This window comes from Lagenorhynchus albirostris, chromosome 13 (assembly GCF_949774975.1).
Source record: "Lagenorhynchus albirostris chromosome 13, mLagAlb1.1, whole genome shotgun sequence".
Lineage (NCBI taxonomy): Eukaryota > Metazoa > Chordata > Mammalia > Artiodactyla > Delphinidae > Lagenorhynchus > Lagenorhynchus albirostris.
In genome coordinates, this window is record NC_083107.1 from 4,077,654 (window position 1) to 4,104,409 (window position 26,756).

Below are 26,756 nucleotides of genomic sequence, written 5' to 3' on the forward strand. Positions count from 1 at the left end.
CGGCAAGCAGAGTCTTACGATACTGCCATAAAACAGTTCAGGGAGATGAGACTGGCTTCGTGTCCACATATAATGCCTGAAGTTAACATCAAAGCAGGAAGGGTAGCCAACAACCCGGAGAGACAGCGTAGCATAATGGTTAGGCTCTGGTGCTGCTGCCCTGCCCAGGTTTGAATCCTAGTCTCATCCTCTGTGAGCTGTGAACACTGGCCTCATTTATTCCCTCCACGCCTCAGTTTCCTGATCTGTAAAATGGGGGCTTTCAACTACAATATCCATCTCATCAGGTTGTCGTGAGAATCAAGATGAATTTGAAGAGTGTCTGGAACTATAGAATCGTTCACTGTCAGTACTTCCTTGACTTGGTAAGCCCCACTTTCTCATTACCACAGAGCAGCTGACTTCTTTGATGCTCAGAAGGAAAATCTGAGTATTTTTTATTTCCTAAAGGATTAGTCATCTGACTGACAGATGTGCAAGCTAACATGCCAACCGCACCTGCTGCAGGTAAACCGTGCCATGGTCAGCAACACATTCAAGGTCGTGGCCGGTCCTGCTCAGCCCTGCCAAGAGCAGTGCCTGGGAGGATGGGGTCTGGAATGGAGACGTTCAGTCTCTAGTCACCCATCAGATATTTAAAAAGCCGATTTAGAAAATGATAATTGAGTCCTGTTGATGGTGGTGCTCCTCCAACGTCTGTGCCTTGTTGGTGATGAGCTTTGGCTCACTCCCAAGTAGGTTATGTCAGGGGGCTGGGGGCTGGGGTTGGGGGGAGTCCAGAGGAAGCTGGGGGCGGGTGGAGAGGAAAGAGGAAGGAGCGAAAGCACTAAACTCAAAAGCTCATTATTCAGCCTCCTTTGAAAGACAAGAACAGGATAGCCTCCGAGTAAGAGGCATCTAAGAGCTCAAGAAAGTCTCCAGCGAAGTTGTTCACTACAGGTGAAAGGCCAAATTACCAGATCAAGTGGCTACATTATCAAAAATTAGTCTATTGATTTCAGGGAGGTGTATTTTCCCTGAGATGATTGCCGGCATCTAAAACCTCCTTTCCTGCTGATTTGGAGCACGAAGCACCATCTCCGAGTTTCAAGTTGTTCAAGATGCTTACGAGTCTGTGGGTAAGCGCAGGTCGGCCTGCTGTGAGAGCCTAGTTAGGTCTGGCTCAGAAAGGCAGGCAGGCCGCCCTGGCTCCCAGGGCCAGGGTCTTTGTCACTGTTAAGAAATGTGGTGCAAGGAGCATCATTTGCACAGGGAATGTTCTGTGTTCTGGATTTGGGGGCACGTTTTCTACACTGGATCCTATTTTGGGAAAATGCCACCTTGAACCACTGGGGGCCTCCCAAATTCATTTGGTCGCAGATGGAAAGCAGAAAGACAAAGCATTTAACTTCACACATTATGGACCCACAGGGCAGAGATGCACTAAAGTCAAAGTTGGCGGGAGGGAGGTGGGGAGTGGGGAATAGAGGTGCTTCTAATTTCGTCTAGATTGTCAACCACAGTCTTTATTTTTAAGGAATATTATGAGAAAAAGCATTTTTAATTGACATAATTGTCCTATAACACTGTGTTCGTTTTAGGTGTAGCACATAATGATTTGATATTTGTCTATGTTGTGAAATGGTCACCACAGTAAGTTTAGTAGACATCTGGAGAAAAAGAATGGTTACTAGAACAACGGCCCATCTGAGTGAAAACTGGAAAAGAATCTTAGAAGGGCTTCTACATTTTAAGAAAAAAAAAATGTTCTCCCTACTAGTCTGAATACAACGCCATTTTAACAGTTCAACTAGGTTGTTCCCCACGAATGATTTCTTTGGGGTACAGGAATGGGTGGATAACGCCAGTGGATAAAAAGTGTCATGAATTCTGCCTATAGCATCCTTCTTCATAGCAACAGAACTCTTATCCCACTTTCCTGGCCACAGTTCTTGGATTCACAGACAGCGAATGTAAAACCAGGCTGATACAGGGCGTTCTGCAGTTTATGTTTGAATCAAAGCCAAGAGAAAGCATCTTTCCCATGTTGGTGAACTTGCACTTCTCATGGGTCCAGAGAGCGCCACCGTGTCGGTAAATCCAAACACTGAGGCCGCGGTGCCCTTGCACTTTAAGCCAATGACCACTGCACTTGCTCTCCATGGAGCACCTCCTCCTCCCTGGGACCCCCGGTTGATGCTGAACATATTCAAATCTTCCCCTAAAAAGTTTAGTCGGGGTTGCTCCTTCGGTACTGTTTTAACATTAAATATGCAAATAACCATCATTACACTTCCAACAATTACACATGTTTGCGAGCACCTTGTCAAGTGCTGGCAGCGGAGCAATCATTTGTAAAGACAAATATTCCATTCCAAGAGATGTCATGCTGCTCAGAAGATTCTTTTTTGTATGAGTAGCCACACTGCTGCTTCCTAAAGTGTGCAGATGAACACGGTCCGACCTGCCGAGAGCTGCCAAGACCACCCCGCCGCAGAGCAAGTGCCAATCACTTGCCCGGAGCCGGCGGCGGAGGAGCCCGCTAGACTCTGAACGGGTCCAGGGCGTCCAGAGCATCCAGTAAGGATAGAGAGTCTCCTCCAGGCTCTCCTCCCCCCGCGGCCCCTCCCCGTCCCCCTCCTCTAAGAGGGGCCTCGTACCTCCGGGATATTTTAATTCCTGAGCTCCGACCGTATGTTTGTAACATGAATTATTTGTAGCTCGGAGGTGATGGGAAGGGCTGCCTGAAACCGCAGGCCGAGAGTCACAGCCGGGCTTCGTTCTCTTCCCCATGTTTTTTATCTCTCCTCCCTTTTTCCTTCTCTCCCCTCCCTTCCCTTTGCACTCTGCTTTTCCCCTCCCGATTCTTCACGTAGTGACGGATAATTGTCACCATTTACTTTTATCGCATCCAAAGTGGTGGCTTAGAGGGGCCTGGACTCGAGTCAGGACTAATCTTGCCTTCTCCCAAAGTCGGAAAATCCCAAGTCTTGCGGGGTCCAATTGATAACCCTTGTGCTTCTTTTCCATGAAAGACGGATGGCTCTGGCAAGCTTGGGAGACTGCAGATAATGGGATTGACTTGGTACTTAAATCTCAGTGAACCAGGACAGCATAAGTAATTAGTGAATTGGATCTATCCTGGGGTGCTAATGATGGCTAAGTCTGCCCCCATGCCATTCGGAAAACGGCAAGAGGCGCATGCATCTCACACAGATAAAAACCAAAGGGACACCATTTATTCCTTCTTTAATGCACAATTTATCCTAGGAGGGGGAAAAAAAATCTAATTTTCCTCGAGTGATACCCAGAAGACCAAGTGACCACGCTCCCACCAGAGTTCATTTTGATCACAATACTGCTGCTGTTTTTAATTAAGAAAGGCTAATTAAGAGAAACTCGACATTTATCTTCTTATCTGCTTGTCCGCACAGACTCGCAGACATTACCCATATTTGTTTACAATTTGGTTACTGGCTTTCTATCAGTGAGAAGTCTCAGTTTCCATCTGGGTGAGTGCTTTCAAAAGTGTAAGCGCTGAACAGCTTCCCACAAGGATAACTTTTAGCCTCTCGGATCCTGGTTTACATAATATACACATACGTGTATGTATACACAATTACATCCATCCATCCATACATATATAGTTTACATATATATATGTATATAAACACTGATTACACCAGGAGTCCTTGTCTTTTCCTCAATTAATTCAAGTGTAAGGCATCTGTGAACAGACCGGCCTTCTCTCCCATTTTTCTTTTTACACAGTGACGGCACTTTATGAGGATAATTTAGATAAATGTCTTTTCGCAGAGTTCACTTATCCTCCCAGCAAACATGATCAACAAAGGGCCACAAGAGATGAATGGCACTGCATTTTGATCCAACATGCGTTCTGTCAATGGAGAAGACTTCAAGGCGGACATCTTCCTTCCCCCCCGCCCCCCCGGCATCTGATTTGATCAACATTCCCAACAACTAAAATGTCCGCAGAATACACTCTGGTGAAGATGACCAGGGACTCTGAGAGCTGCAAGTGAAAGTGTGAAGCAAAGGTATTTCACCTCCAAAGTTCTCAGCAGCCAGATGTACCAGCCTGACCATCTGACTGCTGAGAACCCCTGATTGATCAGAACTCAACGTGACAGACTGTGAATCCCTTTCCTCGGCTTGGTGCTGGCCAAGGGGCCTTAGCGCCAAACACAGGCTCTGTCTTCCTGGTCCCTTTCAGCCCCTCTCTGCAGTGATTGCCTTTCTGCCATCCTTTCATTGGGGGGCTGGCTGGAGCGGAAACACTCAGAAGATGAACCCGAACAATTGGTCAGGGAGAAGCTCGCTTGTAATTTACGTTCCTCCTCACCCCATCCTACAGCCTGATCCTTTCTGGTCTTGAGGTGAGGTTTCTTTCCGTGATGCTTAGTTTCCCAGTGGCTGGCTTCCCAGAAGGCGTGTTTGTGCACACGTACAGAACACATGCGCATCAGTACATAATTGCATCCAGGACCCAGTGCCCTGAAACCTTTCTTAATATTTAATATTGGAGGAGAATCCTGACGAGGAGAGGACCCCATTTTTCCTTACAGTCTGTCCCTGATGGGGATGCATTTAGACGAATGTCAGAGGAAAGGCAGGCAGGGTCTCCCTACAGAGAATGTGGAGGGAGAAACTGAGTTCCCTCCTGGATCCTCATGAGTTCTGATTCGGGTTTGTTTCCTAGACGTGGATTGTCCTAAGTTTCGATCTAACTAAAACTTGGCGTTTATGTTCAAACCAGACCAGTCTGTATTAATAGTCATGGTTCAAATTATGTCTATCTCCCTTGAGCAAAGAAGTTTATGCTGATTATATGACTTTGCTCAGAAGGGGTCTTATGTGTGCGCTGAGTGTGTGTGTGTGTGTGTGTGTGTGTGTGTGTGTGTGTGTGTGATATTCATGTGAACGTTGCTTGGAACAGGTCTTTCCACTAGTCAACAAGTTTTCCTCCAAAAAAATTTTATTTTAATATTTTCTACTTATACTAAGGAATAACGTAGACTGATGCTTTATTTTATTTATTATTTTATTTTATTTTATGTACTTATTCGGCTATACCACGCAGCTTTTGAGATCTTAGCTCCCCGACCAGGGATGGAGCCCGAGACCCCTGCAGTGGAAGCACGGAGTCCTAATCACTGGACCGCCAGGGAAGTCCCATAGACTGATTTTTTAAAAACTACTTTTTCCAATATAATCCCTCAGCATGTAAGCCCACATTTCTAGCACTCATCATGGTACCACAACAGGAAAATTAAAATACACGTTTTACAATTACTTTGGGAGAACTAGTGACACGTTAAAAATGTTAATTTTACATTTTAAAAATAGCACTAAGTGAACTTGAAATGAGGAAAATACTTTTTACCTCTTCTGGGAACAGTGGCACTTCTAAAGGGTACTTTTTAGGATAACACATATGTCCAAATTAGCTAAGAAAACTCTGTTTAAAAGTTATGAGATTTTGAAAAGCAAATAGGTGTTACTATGTTATAGCAAAGTAGGCAAGAATAGGGGATGTTGCCCTCTGATTGCCTGGGTGTGAATCCCCGACCTCACCACTCAGAGCTGTGCTTTCTTGGGCAGGTCCCATCAGCACTCCACCTCAATTTCCTCGTCTATAAAATGGGGATAATAATAGCAGCAACTCATTAGATTCCTGTAGGATGAGATCTGTTTCTCCATGTAAAATACTTTAATAGCACCTAACACAGAGTAAGCACAAACCAACCATCCACTGTTTCTAAGAAAGTTGTATCTTATGAATAAAAAATAAATTTTGGTTTTTTCCCTATGCCTAAAGGACTTTATGCTTCTGTCAGAAACTGGTGACTTCTGAGGTATCCCACTCGCTAAGGAAAGAAGACCCGTCTCACAGGTAATATTCATGCAGCCAGCGCTGCCGTTGGCATTTTTCACAGCATGATCCCTGGGAGGAGCTGATGAGACTCCTGAACGTTCAGGCCAGGTGATGGTCAGCCCTGCATCCCCCGTCAGCCTGGTGTGATGCTTTGCTCATAATGTTCATTTAAGGTCTATTTGGTGGGGGATGACTTCCAGACCTAGACTCCTCCCCTGCCCCAGAATAAGAAAATAACTAACAAGTGTGATGCTATGAGCTGTGATGACATATGCTTTTAGAAGAAGCACGTGACTGAGAAAGCAGGACTTCTCCTTTCCATAGCACCGTTTGTGAATGATTATCTGATTCTGTGTGGTACTAATTGTGGGATCGTGTTTAAGAACTAAATGTAATGTTATGTTAATATTACCCTACAGCAGTTGGGAATTAATGGTGAGATGGAAGGCAATGCCTTCGATGTCAATCTGGTTTCTGTGTTTTAGTAATCTGTACCTCCTTTTCCCCCCGGTCCCTAAATCCTGGCCACTAAAAATGTTTCCTACTTTTCTCCATGGATTCTTTTGCACAGTAATATAAAAAATCTTGAGTGTGTTGAAAATTAAAGGAGAAAAGATTTAATAGAAAGTAAATACCTTTTGGTATGATGCTTGCCCTACTACAACCATTTATTATATTTCAGTTTTGCTGTTTGTCCTGGAAGCTTTTGCATGATTGTCATGTAGCAAGGATCACGTTGGTATGTGAACTTCCCCAGCCCTAATGGAGAGTTCCTTCACCTCATGAGAAAATGGGGTCTTTAAATGAGATCCTGGCGGGTGGAAGAACCACGCTCTCTGAGGAGCAGGGTTACTTGGGCAACTTTGATGAAATCTATGAGGTATTCTTTCTCTGAAAGCGACGGAGAGAACTGAAGAGGAAGAAACTGAGAATGAATGATTAAATGAACTTGAGGAGCATTTTTATCTGAGAGACAAGTGTGAAAGGAGGAATAATAAATGACTCCCTGCCTTTCTAGAAAACGATTGGTATCCATTGTCTACTCTGGAAGCCATCTGATAGCCCATGCTATCCACCAATGGGCATAGAAAAGTGGACAAAAAAAGCACAGGGGTCAGCTAAGTAGAGAGAAGAGGCTTAGCCAAAACAAACCGAAATGCTTCATTTCACTGAGGTTTGATTAATGGGATATTAGACACCATCATCCGTGAAGACAAGAGCTAACTAGCCTCCAGCAAACTGCTGTGAATCACACTTCACACATCAAGATGTGAGGTAATGAGATTCTCAAGAAGTCCTACATTTAGAAACAACCCTTTAAACCCAAGCACACAATTCCCTGCCTCCGCCGGTCGCTGGCTCCATTCCACTGGCGAGGTTGGAAAGGAAACTCAGCATTTTTTAGGGGTACTTTTTGTTTGTTTGTTCTTGACCACGGATAGCGTGATGGAGCAGCTGGTGTGAGAATAAAGGAAAATATGTGTGTGTGTTTGGCAGCAGACAATTTATAACACGGCGTGATTATTCTCTCAGAGTCTTAAGCATCAGAACTTACAGCTTAAAAAATAATAATTCGCATGGACTACTTTACAACTGCACACTGAGGGTTATTTGCTATTGTTGTTTGACGTGGGATTTTTAGAAACCTCCTCCCCCTCCCCCCAAAGATCAGTGTGAATTCGTGACCCACATGATTCATAATTGATCAATTTTGAACACTTTAAATTTTTGTTAAGGATTTCACAGCCATCACAGGCCATTTTTAGCCAGGGAATGGACGCTTGGTAAACCTACATCTCCACCTAGTGGTGCCAGGGAACAGTTAATGACTTTGAACCACAAGGAAATCAGGATTTAGTGAGTTTGCAGCCAGCATGAAAGCCCTTGGTCGCTGAGGAGCTGAAGCACAATATTTAAAGATAACATTTTAATCTCAGAATATTTTTACTTCCTTTCCACCCCCCCATACTTTCCTTCTCCTCAACCCTAAAAGCTGGCATTCTTACATTGCAAAAGAGCTGAAAAATATTCCTCCCACTTTATTTTGTATTCTTACACTGTGCTCAAAGGCTTCGACCAAAAACGCATTTGGGTAGCCAAGGATCATCTCTCAAGATTCCCCTCGCCCTCCTCTGCTTTCTTATTCTTTGCCAGCTCACTACTTGGCAGGCATCTCCATTGCTAGACAGGCCAAACTCAAGTTTCTCTATAGAATGCTCAGGGCTTATTCTCAGTCTGCTTGAAAAAATCCCTGATGACGGTCCCTCACCCTTCAGGTGAATGAAAGCACCACCTCTGCCCTCCGCGCCTCGGATTCTCCCAAGCAGGGAAGTCACATCCAAACTGTTTCCAGTGCAGCAGCCCAGCACACCCCTCTCCCATGAAGCCCTGATGCCCCAGCTTCAAAAGCAACTGTTTAACCCAACTCAGATATCTCAGGTTTATATGATTTGCATAATCAATAAACAATTAAGAATGTTTGGCTTCTTTAATACCTAAAGGACATTTGAATCTGGTCACAGTTAACAGGAAATAGTTTGTTTTGCTTTTCATTTGATTTGCAAGACAGCAGAAACCCTGCTCCTTGGAGGTGTGATTGTGGCCAACTAGAGAGATTCTTCTAGAGTGTTCCTCTCCACTGGACTCATCCAGGGTATCACCTCCACTGCTGTGAAATATGAGTACCAGGGCTTTTCGGCTGGTACATGTCTAGAAAAATTAAAGCTAACTACGACAGTCGCTGCTTGCTAATCCCTGTAATTAAATGCTACTTGTCGGAGGGTATATTACACTGAAGCTGTTAACGCTGTACTGGACCCCAAAATGTTTAATAATCCTACCCTGCAATGCTGAATTTTTTCATACCTATTAATTAACACCCATTAACTTCTATAGAAGGCAAAAAGAAATAAATGTATTAAATGTCAGTTCGCTTCTGCTGTAACCTATCTTTTCCCTTAAACCTGGTGTTCTGGCATGCAATTCCTTAAAAGTGAGGAAATGCTCCATGTGCAAAGAAATCTATGGAGAAAAGTTTAGAGCAAGGGAATTCCTAGCGCTTTCTCCACCTTTAGAGCAAATGTTCACAATCGTCAGCTGAGATGTTTAAGTTCTCCAGTCCCCATCCTCTGTGTCACCAAGGCCAAGAGCAACCATGTGGTGTGTTCTCCTTGTATCTCCCCGCTCCGCCCCCGTTGCTTCCAAAGTGCTGCCTTGACAGGTAGGGGGGATTTCACTTGGTTCGGTTGGTAATGCGTTCTCAATATTAGTCTCTTTCCGTAAGGAAGACCTGTGGTTGACCACCTTCTGACCAGATTTGTCTGCAATTACATGGAGATAATCAACACCCCCTCACTCCTTGAATGTCCTTTGGATTTTCCCATCCTTCAACGCAAGTGGGAAGTCATGAGAACATGAAGCATTCGCACCAAGGACACTTTAAGCTTCCACAAAAGGACAGGTCTAGAACGAAGGAACAAAGAACCAGACAGATTCTCAGAGACTATGTCACACAGGGAGGTTGGGTTTAGGTAGAGCGGGAGAGAAAAGTATCTTGAGTCTGTGGGGCTCCACTTGACTTCCGGGACTCATCCAGCGGCTACACTGCAGCACAGACTCTGCACACAATCCAGTCCTCCTGGGCCCACCTGTGACAGACACTTCTGTAAGGTGAACCAGGATGGTCTAGTGATGTGGGAACACAAGAGGGTTTCCAGTAGTGTTTGCAGCGGACACACATGCAAACACACACACACCAGTCCATCAGCCTCAGCGTCGAGAACTTCCTAAATGAACATGAACCCTGTATTTTAAAACTGTTAAGTATTTAGGTAAGAGAGGTACCATCAGTCTGTTTTATTTATTTTGGCCACACTGCATGGCATAGGGAACTTCCCCTGACCAGGGACCAAACCCACGCCCCCTGCAGTGGAGCGCTGAGTCTTAACTACTGGACCACCAGGGAAGTCACATGTCACTTTAGAGGTAATTTAAAGCTTGGGTGGGTGGAGCTGCTTCTGGAATCTCATTGCTCCCTCCCCGACCCCCAGTGCCTGTTGATCTAAGGAGTTGCAAAGGGTCAAAGTTCTGCAGTCAAACCAGCCCGTTTCCCAACACGGCTACTATCAGGGAAAAGACATGGAGGTCTGCTAATAATTGCTTACACTCCAGAGTTAATTATTCCCAAGGTGAAAGTCTTTCTGACTTAGTCAACTGCTTTGGCCCCTGTGACAGGGGTCATACCGGCTCCTCTGTCCCTGCTACACAGGGACCCGTACAGTCTGGTGGGTACTGGTCCATCGTGGAGCAGATGCCTTTGCTGCCCCCGCTGTGGCAGTGAGGCTACTGGGCTCTGAGAATGAGGCTCTTTCAGCACCACTGACAATGGTCAGCACCCATCCCCCCAAAAGGAGTGATGAGTCATGAGCAAAGGGGCTTCAGACCTCAGCCCACAGTAGGTGGAAGATGGTTGAGAGGAACCCTTCCCCCTCAACCATGAGGCCTTGGTGTCTTGTCACCAGCACAGAACCTTTTCCTTCACGTTTCAGGGAAATTAAACCTCCCACACTGGGCTGTGTCACCTCCTATCCAAAACCCCTTCATATCAAGGGCTTTTACAAAGAGTAGGGCTTCAGCAAACCAGAAAGCTTCTACTCTTTTCCTTGGTGCAAAGAGTAAGTCTTCTTCATTTACATGACAAAGAAGAGACTCCTCGATATACAAAGGAGAAAATCTGCTCCAAGATGATTCAGTGTCCCATTCCGTATGTGCTAACTCTTGTGAACCTAGCCCAAAAGGCACCAGTCCTGTAATATACATTATATTATTCTCTGTTCATGCTTAGATCCTTCATAGCTTGGCGAAACTTATTCTGTCATGAAAATAACATCCCAACAGCAAGGCTCTACCTGTCCCATTGCCTTCAGTACAAAACGGGCGGCTTCCCTGTTCCAGGACAGGAAAGGTCTGGTCTAGAAAGGACTGTGGGCCTTAGAGGTCCAGGCCTGGGAGAGGGATCCTGACACCGGTCCCCAATGAGCAGCAGGTTTCGTGTTTTCATCACGGAACACGTAGGAGAACCCGAAACACGCTCGGGGGGTGTTCTTCCTTATCAGTCCTTCCAGTTTGGTTTGTTTTTAATTTTATTCCTCTTTTGTATAAGGAAATGTACAACATGAATAAAGGAACACCCGTGGAAACCAAAAGAATCAGCTGAGTAACGAACTGATGTCTTTTAAAAGAAAAACGCAACGCTGCGGCATATGCTACAGTGTGACCACATGACAACAGAACACACCAACTGGAAGATCCACACAAAAAAATACCAGAAGAATAAATGAGAGATTGTGTGGAAATAAAAAGGAAGAGACTGAATTTATTTCCAGGACTAAGGCATTCTCACAAGAAAGATACTGCACCAAAAAATACTTATCGTCAAAAGTGTACAAAAACTATCCTTTTCACAAAGCCAGGGATTTGTGCCTAAAGTCCCACACTGATTCAAGCACGTACGTCCGTGGTGGGGGGAGATCTAGTTTTTCTAAAGTCAAGTGTCTTTCTGTAAGGATGGGCCCTAACAGGAGTCAATTTTCCTTTCGTTCCACGTGAGGCACCTAGCGCTCCGAGGAGTGTTTAGAGAATTAAATAAGATGGTCGCTTCCTTCTCTTCATCCCCTGAGTAGTCCTTCAGCCCCTACAGAATTTAAAACTGCCACATGTTTGGAATTACTGGATGGAGAGAACAAGAGAGAAGTCCACACTGTGTGATCCCCATCAAAGGCAAACTGTGTAAGCAAACACTCGGCTGGGTCTCCGGCCACTTTCTGCAGCTCCCTCACAGAAACGCTCCCGTGGCTTTCTCAGAAGTGCCAAGAGGACGTCACGAGTAGGTCTCCAGTGATCGTCTTGCGGGCCCAATGCTTAAATGACAGATGTTATTGGGCCTTGAGAAACACTGTCACCAGCCCCAAACTGAATCTCAGGGTCTAGAAGTGGGATCTGGGGAGAAACTCAACATACACCTGTACATTCGACTAAATTCTGTAGTTCTCTGCTCTGAGGTGTAGAGCAGACTGCGTTGTGAGGAATTCAGCGCAGTGACAGCCCTCCCAGCCAGCCTTGTTGGTGACTTGTAACTGATTGTAATGAGTACCAATGCATGCTCTGTTCGTTTACCTGCCCCCAGATGACAAGCAATTTACATCATTGCTTACCCTGGAGTCTCCCAACGGTTACTGCCACGTGCAGCTTGGGGTGGACGTTCAGGACGTTGAATTAATTGTCCTTCATGAAAATAAGATCTCCACAGCAGTGGCTCTTATTCACTCTTGAAATGTGCCACTTTGTTGTGTCATTCCTATGTCTGTGCAAAGGTGTGGGGTCTTTGAAGGCTCTCTTTCCCTTGGCCTCCTAGGAATCGAACAGGGTGATCCAAAGCGGAGCACTGATGGAAGAGGGATTAGAATGAAAAAACTGTCCAAATCCAAGAATTATTCCACCACTTCTCACCTACTGTTACTTCCACACGCCTAAAATTACGTGGATCAATAGTACCAGAATCACGAAAATCTAATTGCTTGAGACGACGCTGAGGTGCAGGCTAAGACTTCTTCATGGAAACAACTCAAAGAGCGTATCAGCTTAAGGAAGACTTTTGAGCACTCCCAAGTTTCAACCACAGGTCCTCAAGGGAACAGAGTATCTCAGAATGTGCTAACCCCACTTATAAACTATCTGAGAGTTTAAATAAATCCATATATTGCTGCCCTTGCCCAAGTTGAAAATCTTAATGAAGCGATGGCGGCTCTACAATTGCCTTTTATTTTATTTTTTGTCCATTTTTTAAAATATTATTTCAGGATCTCCCTTTTCACTCTCCAAGGCCCCATATTTCTCCCGTCTCCTATATTCTCTGGCAGCACAATCACAAAGATAAATACGGAGGGTGGTGTGGGCCCATGGCATCCCTTCCCCTTCAGCCATCTTCTTCTTTAGACTCTCTTTTACCCCCAATTTTTCTAATCAAAATGAAGAAAAGTAAGCTGCTGTATCACACACGAGTTCTTTCTTCACCTTATAATTATGGTAAATAAGGCAACGCATGAGGAATGAGGGAGAAACGGGGTCCCCAAGGGGTGGCATTTGGTGAAAGGTCAGTTAAGAACCAGAGGCGGTGGAGAGCAGTGGTTAAGACCGCGTTGCAGAGCAGTTCCAGCTCATCAGTTTCTCTCCTAGACCCCTGTCTTTAAAGTGGAAACGAAAATTGTATTGATACTTGCTACTCAACTGCTGTGAAGATTAAATTAAACGATGCATAGGAAACACCTAGTGCAGCCCCACTGGGCTGGCAATGCCAGCCAAGAAGAAAGCAGTCCTGTGGTCCTGCAGGATGTGAGACAGCTGGGCGGCCGCACTCTATTAGCCCTCCTCCCACTCGCTCTCATTTCCATCCTCCGTTCTGCCCCCAGGCCCCCCTTCCCGCCTCTCTCTCCTCCTGTTCTTTCTTCCTCCTCTGTTGTTTCCCTCTATCTCTACTCCTGATTGAGTTTGTTAAGGGCACATATAAGAGAGCAGACAGAGCCTCAAGAAACATGGAGGAAAACCCTCACTGCTGTTGCCTTCGAGGGTGCCCTGCTGGAAGGCAGCAAATGCTTTTATCGATATTAAAATTGCAGACCCATCTTTCCATCGTGCCAGGCCCTGTTCTAGGTATGGGATCATTTCAGTATACACGACCTAGTCATGAGACACACTACATGCCAGGCATCGTGCTGTAGGTACTCCTCACGTTGACCCCGCAATGTCAGTGCCCTCTTAGGATGAGGACACCAGGAGCCAGCAAGGTCATGCATCACACACACTCACCAAGGCCACCCAAGACAGAGCTGAGAGGAAAACTAGGTCCGTTGGACTCTTAAGACTCACACTTTCCCTATTACATCTCTTGAAGAAGAGATTAACATCTCAGGAAAAAAGGCTCCACATAATGTTCTAGACACCTGCGTGTAGATTGCCTTTCTGAAATCTACCAGCATTCCAGTGACGTGACATAAATCTGACATCCTGAACTTTATCTCATGGAGCAACCATTTTACCCGCTATGGACAAACTCCTACTGGACAAGCCAGGTGTGGCTGACTACAGATTGCCCTTAACCATGGTGGACTCTTCTATTGGACACCCTTGTCACCTGGGTAAGAATCCCGGGACCCCGCCTACAAGGCTGATTTTCACAGTGCTTCCCTGCACTGTTTCTCCTATCAGATCAGCCAGCCCCTGCTCCCATCCTGCCCTGGCAGGGGCTCTTCTTTCATAAATTTTCCTTCAGACTAATTCTTTCCTTTCTTAATTATGGCTTAAAAACACAGCACTGAGACACGCTGCGTTTGCGACTATAATTCATTAGCACTGGAGGCTGTGGGAAAATGTCCTCACCTCTCATCAGCTATTGGAATGTGGATTCTCTGGCTGAGTTTTCCATGATCTTTATGAAGTGAAATGCAATATTGGTTTCTAAGGCTTTCCCAAGCAACTGTCTTCTAATGGGAAAGCTTTAACAAAAAATACGTATCGCATAGCAAACAGCTAACCTCACTCTCATAAATATTTATAGTGTAGGCAGAGTTGAAACATCCTTGGTAAGATGGATGTGCTTCTTAGGATTTCCAACAAGAAAATGCCTCGCAAGCTGAACCGTTTCTACCGCCAATAGGCACAAGCCCTTGGTGGTGGTCACGAGGCTGGGCCACAAAACAAAATCACTAAGTGTTCCAGGAAGAGTTCATCCCAGAAGAACTTCTCCAATATCCTCCTCTTTCCACGAAAGAGGATGAAAACATAAGAACAAATGTTGGGTTTGGAAGAACCTCAAGCTGCTCTTTTGAAGCCGCATGTAACTTGGAGGGTTTGGTTATCTTAGCAGTGACTGGTTCTCAAAGTGTGGTCCTCATGCCAGCAGCCTCAGCATCTTCAGGGAGCTTGTTGGAGATTACATGCTCAGGCTCCACTACAGACCTGCTGAGTCAGGAAACTGAGGGGGGGAGATGGGAGCTGTTCTGTGTTTAACAAGCCCTACCGTGACTCTGATGACACTAGGTTTTGTGAAACATAGTCGTTTATGATCTTGGAAAAACCTAAGTGTGAATCCTGTCTCCAGGACTGCCCTTGGTGCATGACTTAACCTCTTCAAGCCTCATTTTCCTCACCTATGAAAACGGGATCATATTACTCACTTTATAGAGTTATAGAGTTGCTGTAAAGATTCATTGAGAAAATCCATATAAATTGTGAGTCACAGTGCCTGGCACAAAATAAGTATGCAATACAAATTATCTATTATCATTCTTATTATTACAAAATCAATACAGTTTAAGTAAATGATCTAGGAATAGGCAATTCACGGAGGAAATGAAAGAGTGACAATTTCAAACAATGTAGTCACAAAAGTCAAAGCAGCTTTCTTTTGTGATTAAACATGAGACTCAAAGGAACTTTAAACTTGATGATTAAAATAAACTTGCTGATGAAGTTTTAACTTGATGATTAAAAGTAACTGCATATGTAACAACAAGTTCCTACTGTACAGCACAGGAAACTATATTCAATTTCTTGTAATATAATGGGAAAGAATCTGAAAAAGTATATATATATATATATATATATATATATATATATACTTTTTGCTGTACACCTGAAACTAATTCAACATTAAAAATCAACTATACTTCAATTAAAAAAATTATAAATAAAAAGTAACTACATGTGAAAATCGAATTTTCCTCTCCTACCAAAAAGATCATTTTTGAGGGACCATCCAACGTGATGGGCATCTCCTGAGCATCACTGGAGATTCCCTGGGCCCCTCCTTCTGTTCTGATGCAGAGATCGTTTCCGAGCAGATCTGCTGGCTCTGGAGCAGGCAGCACTCAGTGCCCCGCACTCACTCCAAGGCTGTACCACCACCTCACCTGCTGCTCTGGGTCTTCTCACGCAAGGCCTGGGGGAGCTGCTCACTAGTCACTGGTGTGCAATCTGGAGTCTAGGAGAATTAAGGACCACGAAGCCCCTGTACTTATGGGAGACAGGAGCCAGCAGTTACCTGTCCCTCCTTCCATCCTCCAGACGGACCATCCTGAGACATTTCAAAAGACCCTTGGAAGGCTTCCCTGGTGGCGCAGTGGTTGAGAGTCCGCCTGCTGATGCAGGGGACGCGGGTTCGTGCCCCGGTCCGGGAGGATCCCACATGCAGCGGAGCGGCTGGGCCCGTGAGCCATGGCCGCTGAGCCTGCGCGTCCGGAGCCTGTGCTCCGCAACGGGAGAGGCCACAACAGTGAGAGGCCCGCGTACCGCAAAAAAAAAAAAGACCGTTGGAAAGACGAGGTGCAACTCAGTCAGACATTCTTGAGTTCAATTTCCTTCCTTCCCTGATGCAATCCCCACCCTCTTGGCCCCCTGATCCCTTGACTCACTTCCAAAATAAGCCACCTGCCTTCCAAACTGAATCTCAGCCTCTGCTTAGGGACCTAGGCTGAGACAGCCAACTTCATCCAAAAGTAATAATGGCATAGAAGTAGATTTTTTTAAAGGTTGCTTAATAATTTTGGATATAGAACAAGGATGTGTAAGCTGAGATCCATGCATGGCCTTCAGATGGTTCCATAAAGCAACTGAAATTTTATCCACATTTTATACATGTATGGTTTTCTATGTTGTATCTATATAATAGCAGATATTCAAAGGAGTCTATGACTAAACAAAGTTCAACTGACTGTTTTTTACAGGTCACAGGACAAATTCTACTTTAATACATTTGAATGACTCTTTAAAGTCTTTCGCATATTCAAGCTTCGAAGTGTTAAAGATTATTTGAAATAGAAAGAACATCAATTAGTTCTTAATTTTTGTTTGTTTGACTGATGGTTTGATGGTTTCTTCAAGAGGAGCTGAGCCACTCATGACGTTACATATTCATCCAAATCTCAAGCCTCTGTTTTGACCAGCTAGGCCTTTGTCCTGGCCTCTGCGCCCCTCCAAGTTCATGTGCTTTCATCCTTATTGATGTTCGTGTTAGCTTCTGAGCACAGTTCCCTGTGCTCTACAGTAGGTCCTTTTTGGTTATCCATTTTAACTATCCCTTCCTCCCTCCCTTCCCACCTGGTAACCAAAAGTTCGTCCTCTAAGTCTGTGAGTCTGTTTCTGTTTTGTAAATAAGTTCATTTGTAGCATTTCTTTCTAGATTCCACATATAAGTGATATCATAAGATACTTCTCTTATTTGTTTTTAATGACAAATGGATGCTAATCTTGGTACTGGTATTCACTCTTTGACCTGGAAATAATTAGTGGTATCAGTCATATCTTAGCCTGTTTAGACTGAGTGACTTATAAGTGACAAAACTTCTTTCTGTCCAAGATCAAGGCTCCAGCAGATTCAGATTCTGGTGAGAACCTGCTTCCTGGTTTGTAGACGACCACCTTCTCACGGTGGAAGGGAGTAGTGATTGTTCTGAGCATTAATTCCATTCACGAGGGCTCTGCCCTTATGACCTAATCACCTCCCAACACCATCATAATGGGGCTCAAATCTCAACATATGAATTTAGAGGAACACAAACATTCAGTCTAGAGCGAACTGCATATAACAGAATTCTGTATATTCCTCTTTATAGTTTATTGACGAAAAGGAGTCATATTTAAAATCATAAAAAAGAGTCATATCACTGTACCCAGCAGATTTTAAACAAAGGCGTGGTGACGTAAGATGATGGCCCTAAAGTAAATCAAACTCATCGGCCTGAACACTTGGCCTTCATAAACCATAGACAGCAAACTACTTACAGAGGCGGGGGAAAGGCAAATTGCCACGAATAGACCATTCTGTCTCTGAAATTGAAACACATCTCCCTATTTCAGGTCAATTAACTCTGAAAGAAGAGAAGCTTGGTACCTTACCATATTTCCTTTATTTTTGTGGGCAGCCACTATATGTCCATTATTTGGGCCTAGCACAGAACCTCAACTGCATATTTACAGCATAAAAAATGAATTTTCCCCACTCTGTGACCTCTGCCCCCCAAATTGATTTCCCTCTTTGCTATGTGGAAGGTAGTGACAGTTATTTTTATTTAACGATGTGATCATGGTGATTTTGTTTCAGCAATCAATTCAATTGTATGCTGTGTGGAGCTGTCATCTGAGAAGGGCTGTTACTGATGCTTCTTTATCTACCTAAACCAAACAGCATTCCCAATTATGTCAATTACTTTCAAATTAATGAAAGATCCTACCTAAATAAATAATCACTTTTTTAAAAAAGTTTCCCCATCGAATTATATGATATCGTCTTCATATGACAAGTACCACTCCTTAACCCTCCAAGATAAAAGGCGTCTGTTGGTGGCATTTCGATTCTTATCCATTATTTATACAGGGCATAGGTGTAGGTGCAGCTCATGGTGGGTGCACCCGTGCAGACAGAACAAAGCAAGAACTTTCCTTTGGGGGCTTATGGTATAAATGCACACAAGGACACACGAGACAATGAAACGCAATGCAACGTGAGGATGTTGAGAAGTGTGTGGTTATTGTAACTGAAACACTTTGCAGAACAGATGGTTTTTAAGGAGGTTTGTGATAAAAGAAGGTGAGTGGGTCTGCTGTACCTTAATAGGAGGCTGCTCTGGGATCCTGAGGAGAAGAGAAAAAAGTGGCCATGGGAAGGAAACTCCTTTCCCCTCCACCACCTGGGTACCTCTCCTTAGCTTCCCTGTTATCCATGTTCCATCATTAGAGAGATGGCACTCGGCCAGTAGAACTATTTCTTCTAAATAGAAGAGAAAGGGAATGAATAATGGTCAGGGAGAGAGGGAAAGAATGTGGCGAGTAGCCTGAGCCCTGGGATTAGGCAAACCGGGGTCAAATCTTGGTAACCGGGAGTCCTTGGGCAGGCAACTCTGAAAATTTCAGTTTGCTGATTTTCAGATGATTACTACAGGCCCATGCATCCTTGGAACCAGATGTATTTTGGAATTCAGGACAATGCAGAATTAACACGGGTAATATGATATGTACGCTGCATAGTACACACCACCCTGGCAAGGTCTGGGGTAATAAAACACAGACCTAATTTTAGAGCAAATATTCAAAGCAAGTGGAATAAACAAAGAGAACACGTCAGCTCAGTCCGGGCTTTTCTGCCCAGCGAAGTCGTGTTATATTTCGTGGACTGGGGAGTCGTGGCACATCTCTCTGTGAGGAAGATGGAGACCCAGCACACGAGTGGGACAGAGAAATTGATCTGAAGTAGGAATTGATCAGAGCAAAGACCAGCCAGATCACAGGTCTTGACGCTATTATTTCATTTCATCCTCTGCCAAGTCAAGGTGGTCTTACCTCGTCCCCCCTGCTTCTACCTGCAGCACCAGCACTCCAGTCCCAGTGACCAGCTTTCCTCATGGTCAGCTCCCCAGTAGTCACCCAGATCATGAGTCCGCTAATCAGGAGGGGCCGCTCGGAGAAGCTGTGTCCCTGTAAACTGTTCTCCACACTGGGGCCCATGTGATCTCCCACCACATGCAAATCAGATCCCGCCGTCCCCTGGCGGAAATCCCGCAGTGACGCCCCATGATCCCCAACCTAGGGGTCCAAGCCTTCGACAAGGTCTACCAGCCCAGCCCCCGGTCAGGTGGCTCTCAGTTCAGAGCTCCTTCTCCTGTCTGAGGCCTTCGTACCTGCTGCTCCCTCTGCCCGGAATGCTCTTCCTCCCCTGTTCTCCCACTTCCCATCCCCTTGTTCTTTGGATCTGAGGTTCAGGTTGCTCTGTGCTGCCCACACCTGGCCATCCTGTCCTGCCCTACTAGCCCCCAGCATTGTCCTCCTGAGACTCTCTCCAAGGTGGCCTGTGGATATATTTCTGTGCTTGTGATCACACAGTCCCTCCAACGGGACATGAGTCCCATGAAGTCAGGGCACCTGTTTTGCTGGCTCTTGGATGGCAGGGCTCAGCACCTTGCTTGGCACGTGGTACCCCATCAGGCAGGTGCTACCATCACTATGTAGTAGATGTAACAGCCAAGTCTGACAAGAATCAAGTAACTTACACATCACAGAGCAAACACAGTGTGAACTCGGGGCTGGGGCAGAGGCATGCCTCCCCTCCGCACACGGCCACGGAGCCGGTGCAGGGCCAGGACGGACACGGAAAATGCACCTGTGTGGATACAGGCCAGGATGAAAACACAACAGAATTTAGCTTTCAAACTGAGGTGAAGAGCTGGTTCAAGACGCTGCAGGGAAAACGCTTAGAACAACTGCTTATAATTAAAGTTCCCGCATCCAGATAACAGAGCTTACAAAAAAACCCATTCTGGCTGGCTTCCTGCTCCCAAGTCCGGTGGTGTCATCTGCTCTCTAGGTGGGCCCGGCATGGCTGACGCTGGCAGAAACACAGAGCAACCTCACTTTCCAGCAGAAGAAAAGATGGGGTTCTTTCCTTGGTCACATGTCACCCCAAAACACCCTCCCCACTGACACGCCGGGTCTATGTTGCCTTGATGATAAGCATGGTAAGCTGCTCTTTTAACCCCAAAGCAAGCTTGCAGAGTTTATCTTTCAGGGAGTTGTCTGCTCTGAATGAGGTGTTAAGTTCTTTACTTAACATGAGTTCAGTGACTATTTCGATTCTGTATTAAGGTAGTAGTTGATGATAGTCATTTAATCTCTAGAAGAGACGTCATAATAATTCTTAAGTTCTTTACCAAAATCGTAAACATCATACCTCTTTTTAGGTGCATACAATGATAGATCAAAAAGTTAGAAGTGTATATTAGACCTATTTACTTTCAGTAAACACTTGTTGAATAATTCCTCTCAATCGTCAGACGTCTGTGGGAAAAGTAATGTATATTTTACGTCTCTGAAGAAGAGAGTAACCAATGATATGGTACCTCTTTCGCTGTGTATGTATAATCCTTGAATGACATTATACAATGCAGCTTCTTTAAGAAGACTTATCACATCTTAGGATAAACATATCAGACGGTTACCATTTGTCCAAAGATATGAACACAATAGAACATATAAAAATGAAAAAATGTCTCAGAAAGCAGTGCTAGAAAAAACAAGGCAAATTTCATCTGTTTCTAATGGTAGTATTGAGCTGGACAGATAAGTTGGATTAATCCAGAAATGAAGCCTTAAAATATTGAAATGATTCAGAAAGATGAATCTGAATTTAGCACAAATGGTCTAGAAAGAAATTTTTTAAAAATACAATTTAATGATGAACATGCCAGAGCTTTCCTTCTGAACAATTTGTGGGTTTTGGTCCTGGCTCCCAAATCAGATAGCTTGTGTCTCAGAGCTGCAGCTTCATCCATTGTAAAAGGAGGATAACAGGGCTACTGCCAAAGTTAAATAAAGTCATACTCACATCTCGGCACTCACTAAAGTGATGGAATTATCCCTTTATGGAATTTTCTGGAATTTCCTGTATTAGATAATTGGGGAACTTTCTTATTAAAATAAATTCTAGTCATTTCATGTACTTGGGTTCTATCCACGATACTGTGTGAAGATGCTAATTGCAAAGGTCAACTGGCCATGACCTTTCCAATCAGGTCTTTGTAGGAATGACCCCATTCCCTACCACTTCTTCTCACATTAAATTAAAGCCGTGATGTTTTGATATGCTGGCCCCACTGCTGGTCCCAGAGGATCTATCCAGGGCTGGGCAATTGAGTTAAACTGGGCCAGTGAGAACCTTCCCCCCGAATCTGTGGACATGGAACCAGTGAGAACATAATTGAGGTTCCCCCGCAACAGGCTGAAATAATAAAATGTGAAACTGAGGCAATAAAGAGGGCCGGATACAGACACCTGGGGTGCTTTTGCAGTGAGGCTTCGGGGCAGAGAGAAGCTTTGAGGGTCACACGCTTATCCACTTGCAGCTATGAGGCTCTAATGTCTCTGGCGAGCTGTGGAGAATCATACGCGGTTAAATGATAAATGAGTTAAGACTATTGATAAGGCTTTTAGGATATAAAGACCGTATGTGCCCCGAAGTACCATTCATGTAACTTGGTCCCTTGATGTTTGTATAAATCATCAACTGAAGCTTCCAAGAGATTAAAACACTTATTTTTGAGGAACATCAGGAAATCTGATGAAGGTGATACCCTTAAGTGAAAAATGGACACCAGATGATAGATAAAACATGATTAAATTCTTCTTGTCTAAAATTAAATTGGTTGATTTTATAGGTGAACCCAAGGCTTATTTATTCTTTAACTATTTTCCTTCCCTATCTTAATTATTGACAATTTTTGTCCATATAAAAGCTTTATAACCACTAAGCCATAGCTAAAGCTAGGCACGTAGGAAGATATTAATCATACCTAATATATTTGTGAAAAATGAGAAATATAGTAAGCCTGGTAACCTATTCTCTAATGCTATTTAATTTAGAAATAAAGTAGGGCCTATTTATAGGGGTAAATACAATGAAATAATTCTGAGTTATGCGTCCAGAATTAAAAGCAAAGCACATGATGTGGTGACAGTTAATTATATCAGCATATAGCTCCCAATGAAAGGAAGTATACTTATTAAAGTGAAACACCCAGGGAGTTTGTGTGGTGATCAAAGATTCTATATCTAGATTGTTAGTTGCTGAAATCCATTATACTCTTCAACTATAATAGTAACAACAATAATAGTAAGTGGCACTTAAACAGCACTTTTCAAATGCAACATCATAACACTTTGCATTTATGTGGGCATTCACAGTTCACTGAGCACTTTCCCACACAGTACCTCATGGGAAACTCACAAAAGAGCCTGTGAAGCAGGCTGGACAGAGATGCTTCCCGTCAGAAACATCAGGCATCCGAGGTCACACCGGGGTACCTACAGGAACCTGGCCCCTACTCAGGTCTCCTGGCAGTTTCCACATCTATGTGGGAAACAAGTGACCCCTGTAGTACGTTATTCCCTGTAGGACACATGTGCCTGTTTACAGGAAGGCTGAATGAGCCGCAGGTCCTTGAAAACACTCCCTTAAAATGGGATACCTCTTTTGCAGTCATTCAAAATCAAAAATTACAGTAATTATTTTGAGTGTATCTTTAATTTCTATGGCAGCTTGCAATTTACAAAGTACTCTCCTATACATGATGTCATTTAAACTGCACAACTTCATCATCACACAGAAAAGACAGGCGTTCTATTCCAATGTTAGCAGAAAGAAAAAAATCCATGACCAGAGGCTGACTAGGGTCACCCAAGTTTTCTAAGCTAGGAACGGCCGAGGGAAAACGCTGACAAGCAAGGTCTTCTGATACAAACACAACGTGGTCTATGAAGGAACCCTACCTTTTACATCATTCTAAAGAGTGCAACTGTCATTCTACCTCTGAAAGCCAGTTATCGGATGCCAACCATGGGCTGGGATACAAAATGGTGGCTAATGTTAAGGACACAGAAGTGATTCTCAAAGTCAGATTTCTTAACTCTGAGGCTGCTTCCCTCAATTCCATTTCCCAGAGGTTCACGGCCACGCTGCTGGTGAAGCAGCCGTGATGCCGGAGTGACCAAAGCACAGGTTTGAGTGTTGGTCTGGCTTGAATTTAAATCCTCACTCTGACCAGTTCTGTGACTCACACGCGTATCTCCCATTTCTCTGAGCTCATTTTAAACGTTGGAAAGATAACCTCCACTTAACAGATTTGAGTATACAATGAGACAAAGTATGTAGCATCCATAGATCAGGGTCCCACATATAATAAACATTCCTTAAATAGTAGCCTGAAAAGCAAAGAGCCTTTTTTATATATGTTACGCTCAATGAAACAAACAAGGCAGGAGAATCCAAGACATTTACAACTGAACTCCTATCTGGATGCAGTTTCCCCTCAGCTCCACTTCTCCTTCCCCTCCCTGGGTCAGATGATGCACCTGCATCCTCAGCAGCTCCTTTGCCCGAGCACCTTCATCTCCACCCTCACCCTCCTCTGGCCCCTCCTTCTCTTCCAACAACCAATGACCATTTACCATGTGGAAACAAAGACTAATCAAGTGAGAACCAGCCAGAGCGATATACTGGAGCTGTGGTTATAGCAGGGGAGTCAGCCATCACCTGGGTTTTGGTAGAGACTCAAAGGAGGAGTGGGAAAGATTTGGGGTAGAAAAAAAATAGTATTTCATATATGCCCTGATTGGAGGCTGTGGGCATGGACATCTCAAAGCAGACTAGCTAGAAGTGGCATATTCCACGTGATTGTTATGGGTACATATTTGGCTTTCTCTAGTTGGTCCTAAGTTGGAAGTAGGGACAAAAATTAGGTAGGATGTCAATTATTAATCAAGTCCTGGCCATTTGGGGTTGATTATCACTGGGGTTATTGGTTGACTCTTTGGAATATTGCTAGAGATTTTCACCTACAAATTGGCACTGGCCATCTATCTCTACAAGGATTAAATCATGTGCTGCTGCAGTTGCTGACTTTCAACGCCCTCTGAAAGGAGTTCAGGGTGGAGAGCAGGAATGAGGCCCTCTGTGCTGTAGGAAAAACTGGCTGAACAGGTCTTCAGATAGTTAGATATTTTCAGGAGAAGATTTTATGAGTCCAATTCTTGCATCTCCTCGTAACTACAAACGCACTAAAATCCTTCACGGTGACGTCTGCTCCTCGAGACTAGCAGAAACCTTCTGCAAAAAACATGTGCTTGAGTGCATGGACTCCCCCTTCACCAAAATCACACATACCCTGACCTTCCCCCCTACCTCTTTGGAGCAGTTTCTCAGAGTTACCTGAAATGCTGTCTCCTGGGCTATAGACCTCATTTTGCCCCAAATAAAACTTAACTACAACTCTCACATTGTGCATTTTTTTTCGGTCGACAAGATCACCTCTGACTTCCTGGGAGTCTGACCTAGAGATAGCAGGCTGGCTTCCTGGGCTTACTGTAGATGTTGGGTCAGTTTCCTGGGCTGGTTTTTGCAGATTATGAGACAGGCTTCTATTTCTATACGTAATCTGGCCAATGGCCATTTGTATATTCAGCCTCTTGACAGTTTTCCATGGATTCCTCCTCCACCCCTCCACTCACTTGCCAACTTGCCCCTAACATGTGCTTTTAGCTCACAGTGCCCTTGGAATTATCCCAAAGAACCGGATATCATACTCTTTTGTTTACAACTCTTCTTGCCTAAAATCTCCATCCCGATTCCACAGTGTACTTTACAGTGTCAACTCACAAGCTGAGTCTAGAGGGAAACAGCTCTATCTTCAGAGCAGGGCAGTAAGTCCTGGCCAGCACAGCTTCTAGCAGGTACTACCCCTCTCCAGACACCAGGTTCCATATGCACGTGTGAGGACAGCAGTGGAGCTTAGGTCACAGTCGCGGGGTTACACACAGGTAAAGGGCCCTACCCCCTCCCTCCTACCTCTACGGGTCAGGGTCTCACCACCCCCTGCAGCTCCACTTCCAGGGCCACCTCTTCTTCCTTCTTTTTCCTTATATATCATCCACCCTTAATCCCCCAAATTTCAGAAGATGCTAAAATTTCAATAAATACTTGTAGGATGAATTTCCTCCTGGACCTGGGCTTTGTTAGTATGTTTATCTGAAGTCAAATCCAATAGCTAGAATGGTTTGAAAAAGCATTAAACTCACCTCGATATTTGGAGAATATTGGGTGGCCATTCACATATAGGGAGGGTGGCCTGAGCTCATGAAGATAATTAAACATTTATCATCATGTGTAGAGAAGCAAGCTTTTCTGTCCAGGAGAGTTTTTGAAAAGATTGCAATTAACCCCATGGATGCCATAGGGGGGCTCTGGTCTTTGGAAGGTCTTCAGTGGAATTCCCTGGGCCCTTCTGGTCTTGGCCTGCAGAATGTGCCTGGTTGTAACAGGAAAAAGCAGGGCTGAAGACAGCTCCAGGCATGTGTGAACTAACATAAGGCAGCGCTTTGAAAGCATCTGATGTTTAGGAAATTCACCTTAACCTTTGGTTTCCTCTTCCTCAGAAATAGGGTCAAAAATTTCCCCCAACACGCACCTGTGGCCAACAGATGGGAGACAAGATTCCCAATTTGTGGCATTTTGCTCTCTGTTTCTTAGGGCTTGTTTGTGTGAGTGGTGCGAAGGCTGAGGGGAGAAAATTGGGGGCAGATAATGGAGGGAGGGGAAAACTACTGGGTTTGGGGGTCCAAGGTCATTGCTTAATGTGACAAAAGAAGACGTTTTAATTGTAAGCAATTAGGCCATCCCTGTTTTGTATCAACAGCTCTTCCCTGGGAAAATAATTTTGATATTACTTCTTTGGGTTTTAAAATGTTTCAGCGTTTCAAAAGCAGACAGGACACATACTCAAAGCGGGAGAGACCGTGGACATCTGTATCTCACTGTTGCCCCAGCTCAGGGCCGAGACCCTGTGGATGCTGCCATGTTCTCCCCGGGGACCCGCCAAGTCAGCATTGAAGAAAGCACCAAGGCATTTAGAGCCTGAAAGCCCGGAGTCCTGTCTCATGAGGAGGTACTCATAAAAAGATGTTTAACCTTCAAGGGAGAGGCCCTATTGTTTCGACCTTCATGACAATTGGGTGTAAAACTTTGAGTAAACACCTTCCTGACACCTATTACAGGGACTCGGCGGGAGGTGCGGCCATTAATCAGAACAGCCGCAGGGGGCAGGGTTGCTGATGGAGCCCTGGAAAGATGGCTTGGTCCCCTGCAGTTCTCTCTCTTTTGCTTCAAATTAAAACCCAAGGAAATCAAGAAGGAAAGAAACTCCATTTGATTCCTGCTCGCCTCCCAGAAGAAGGGACAGCTTCGACCTGCCTGGGTAGCAGGAGGCACCTGAAGGATGCTAATGCTTCC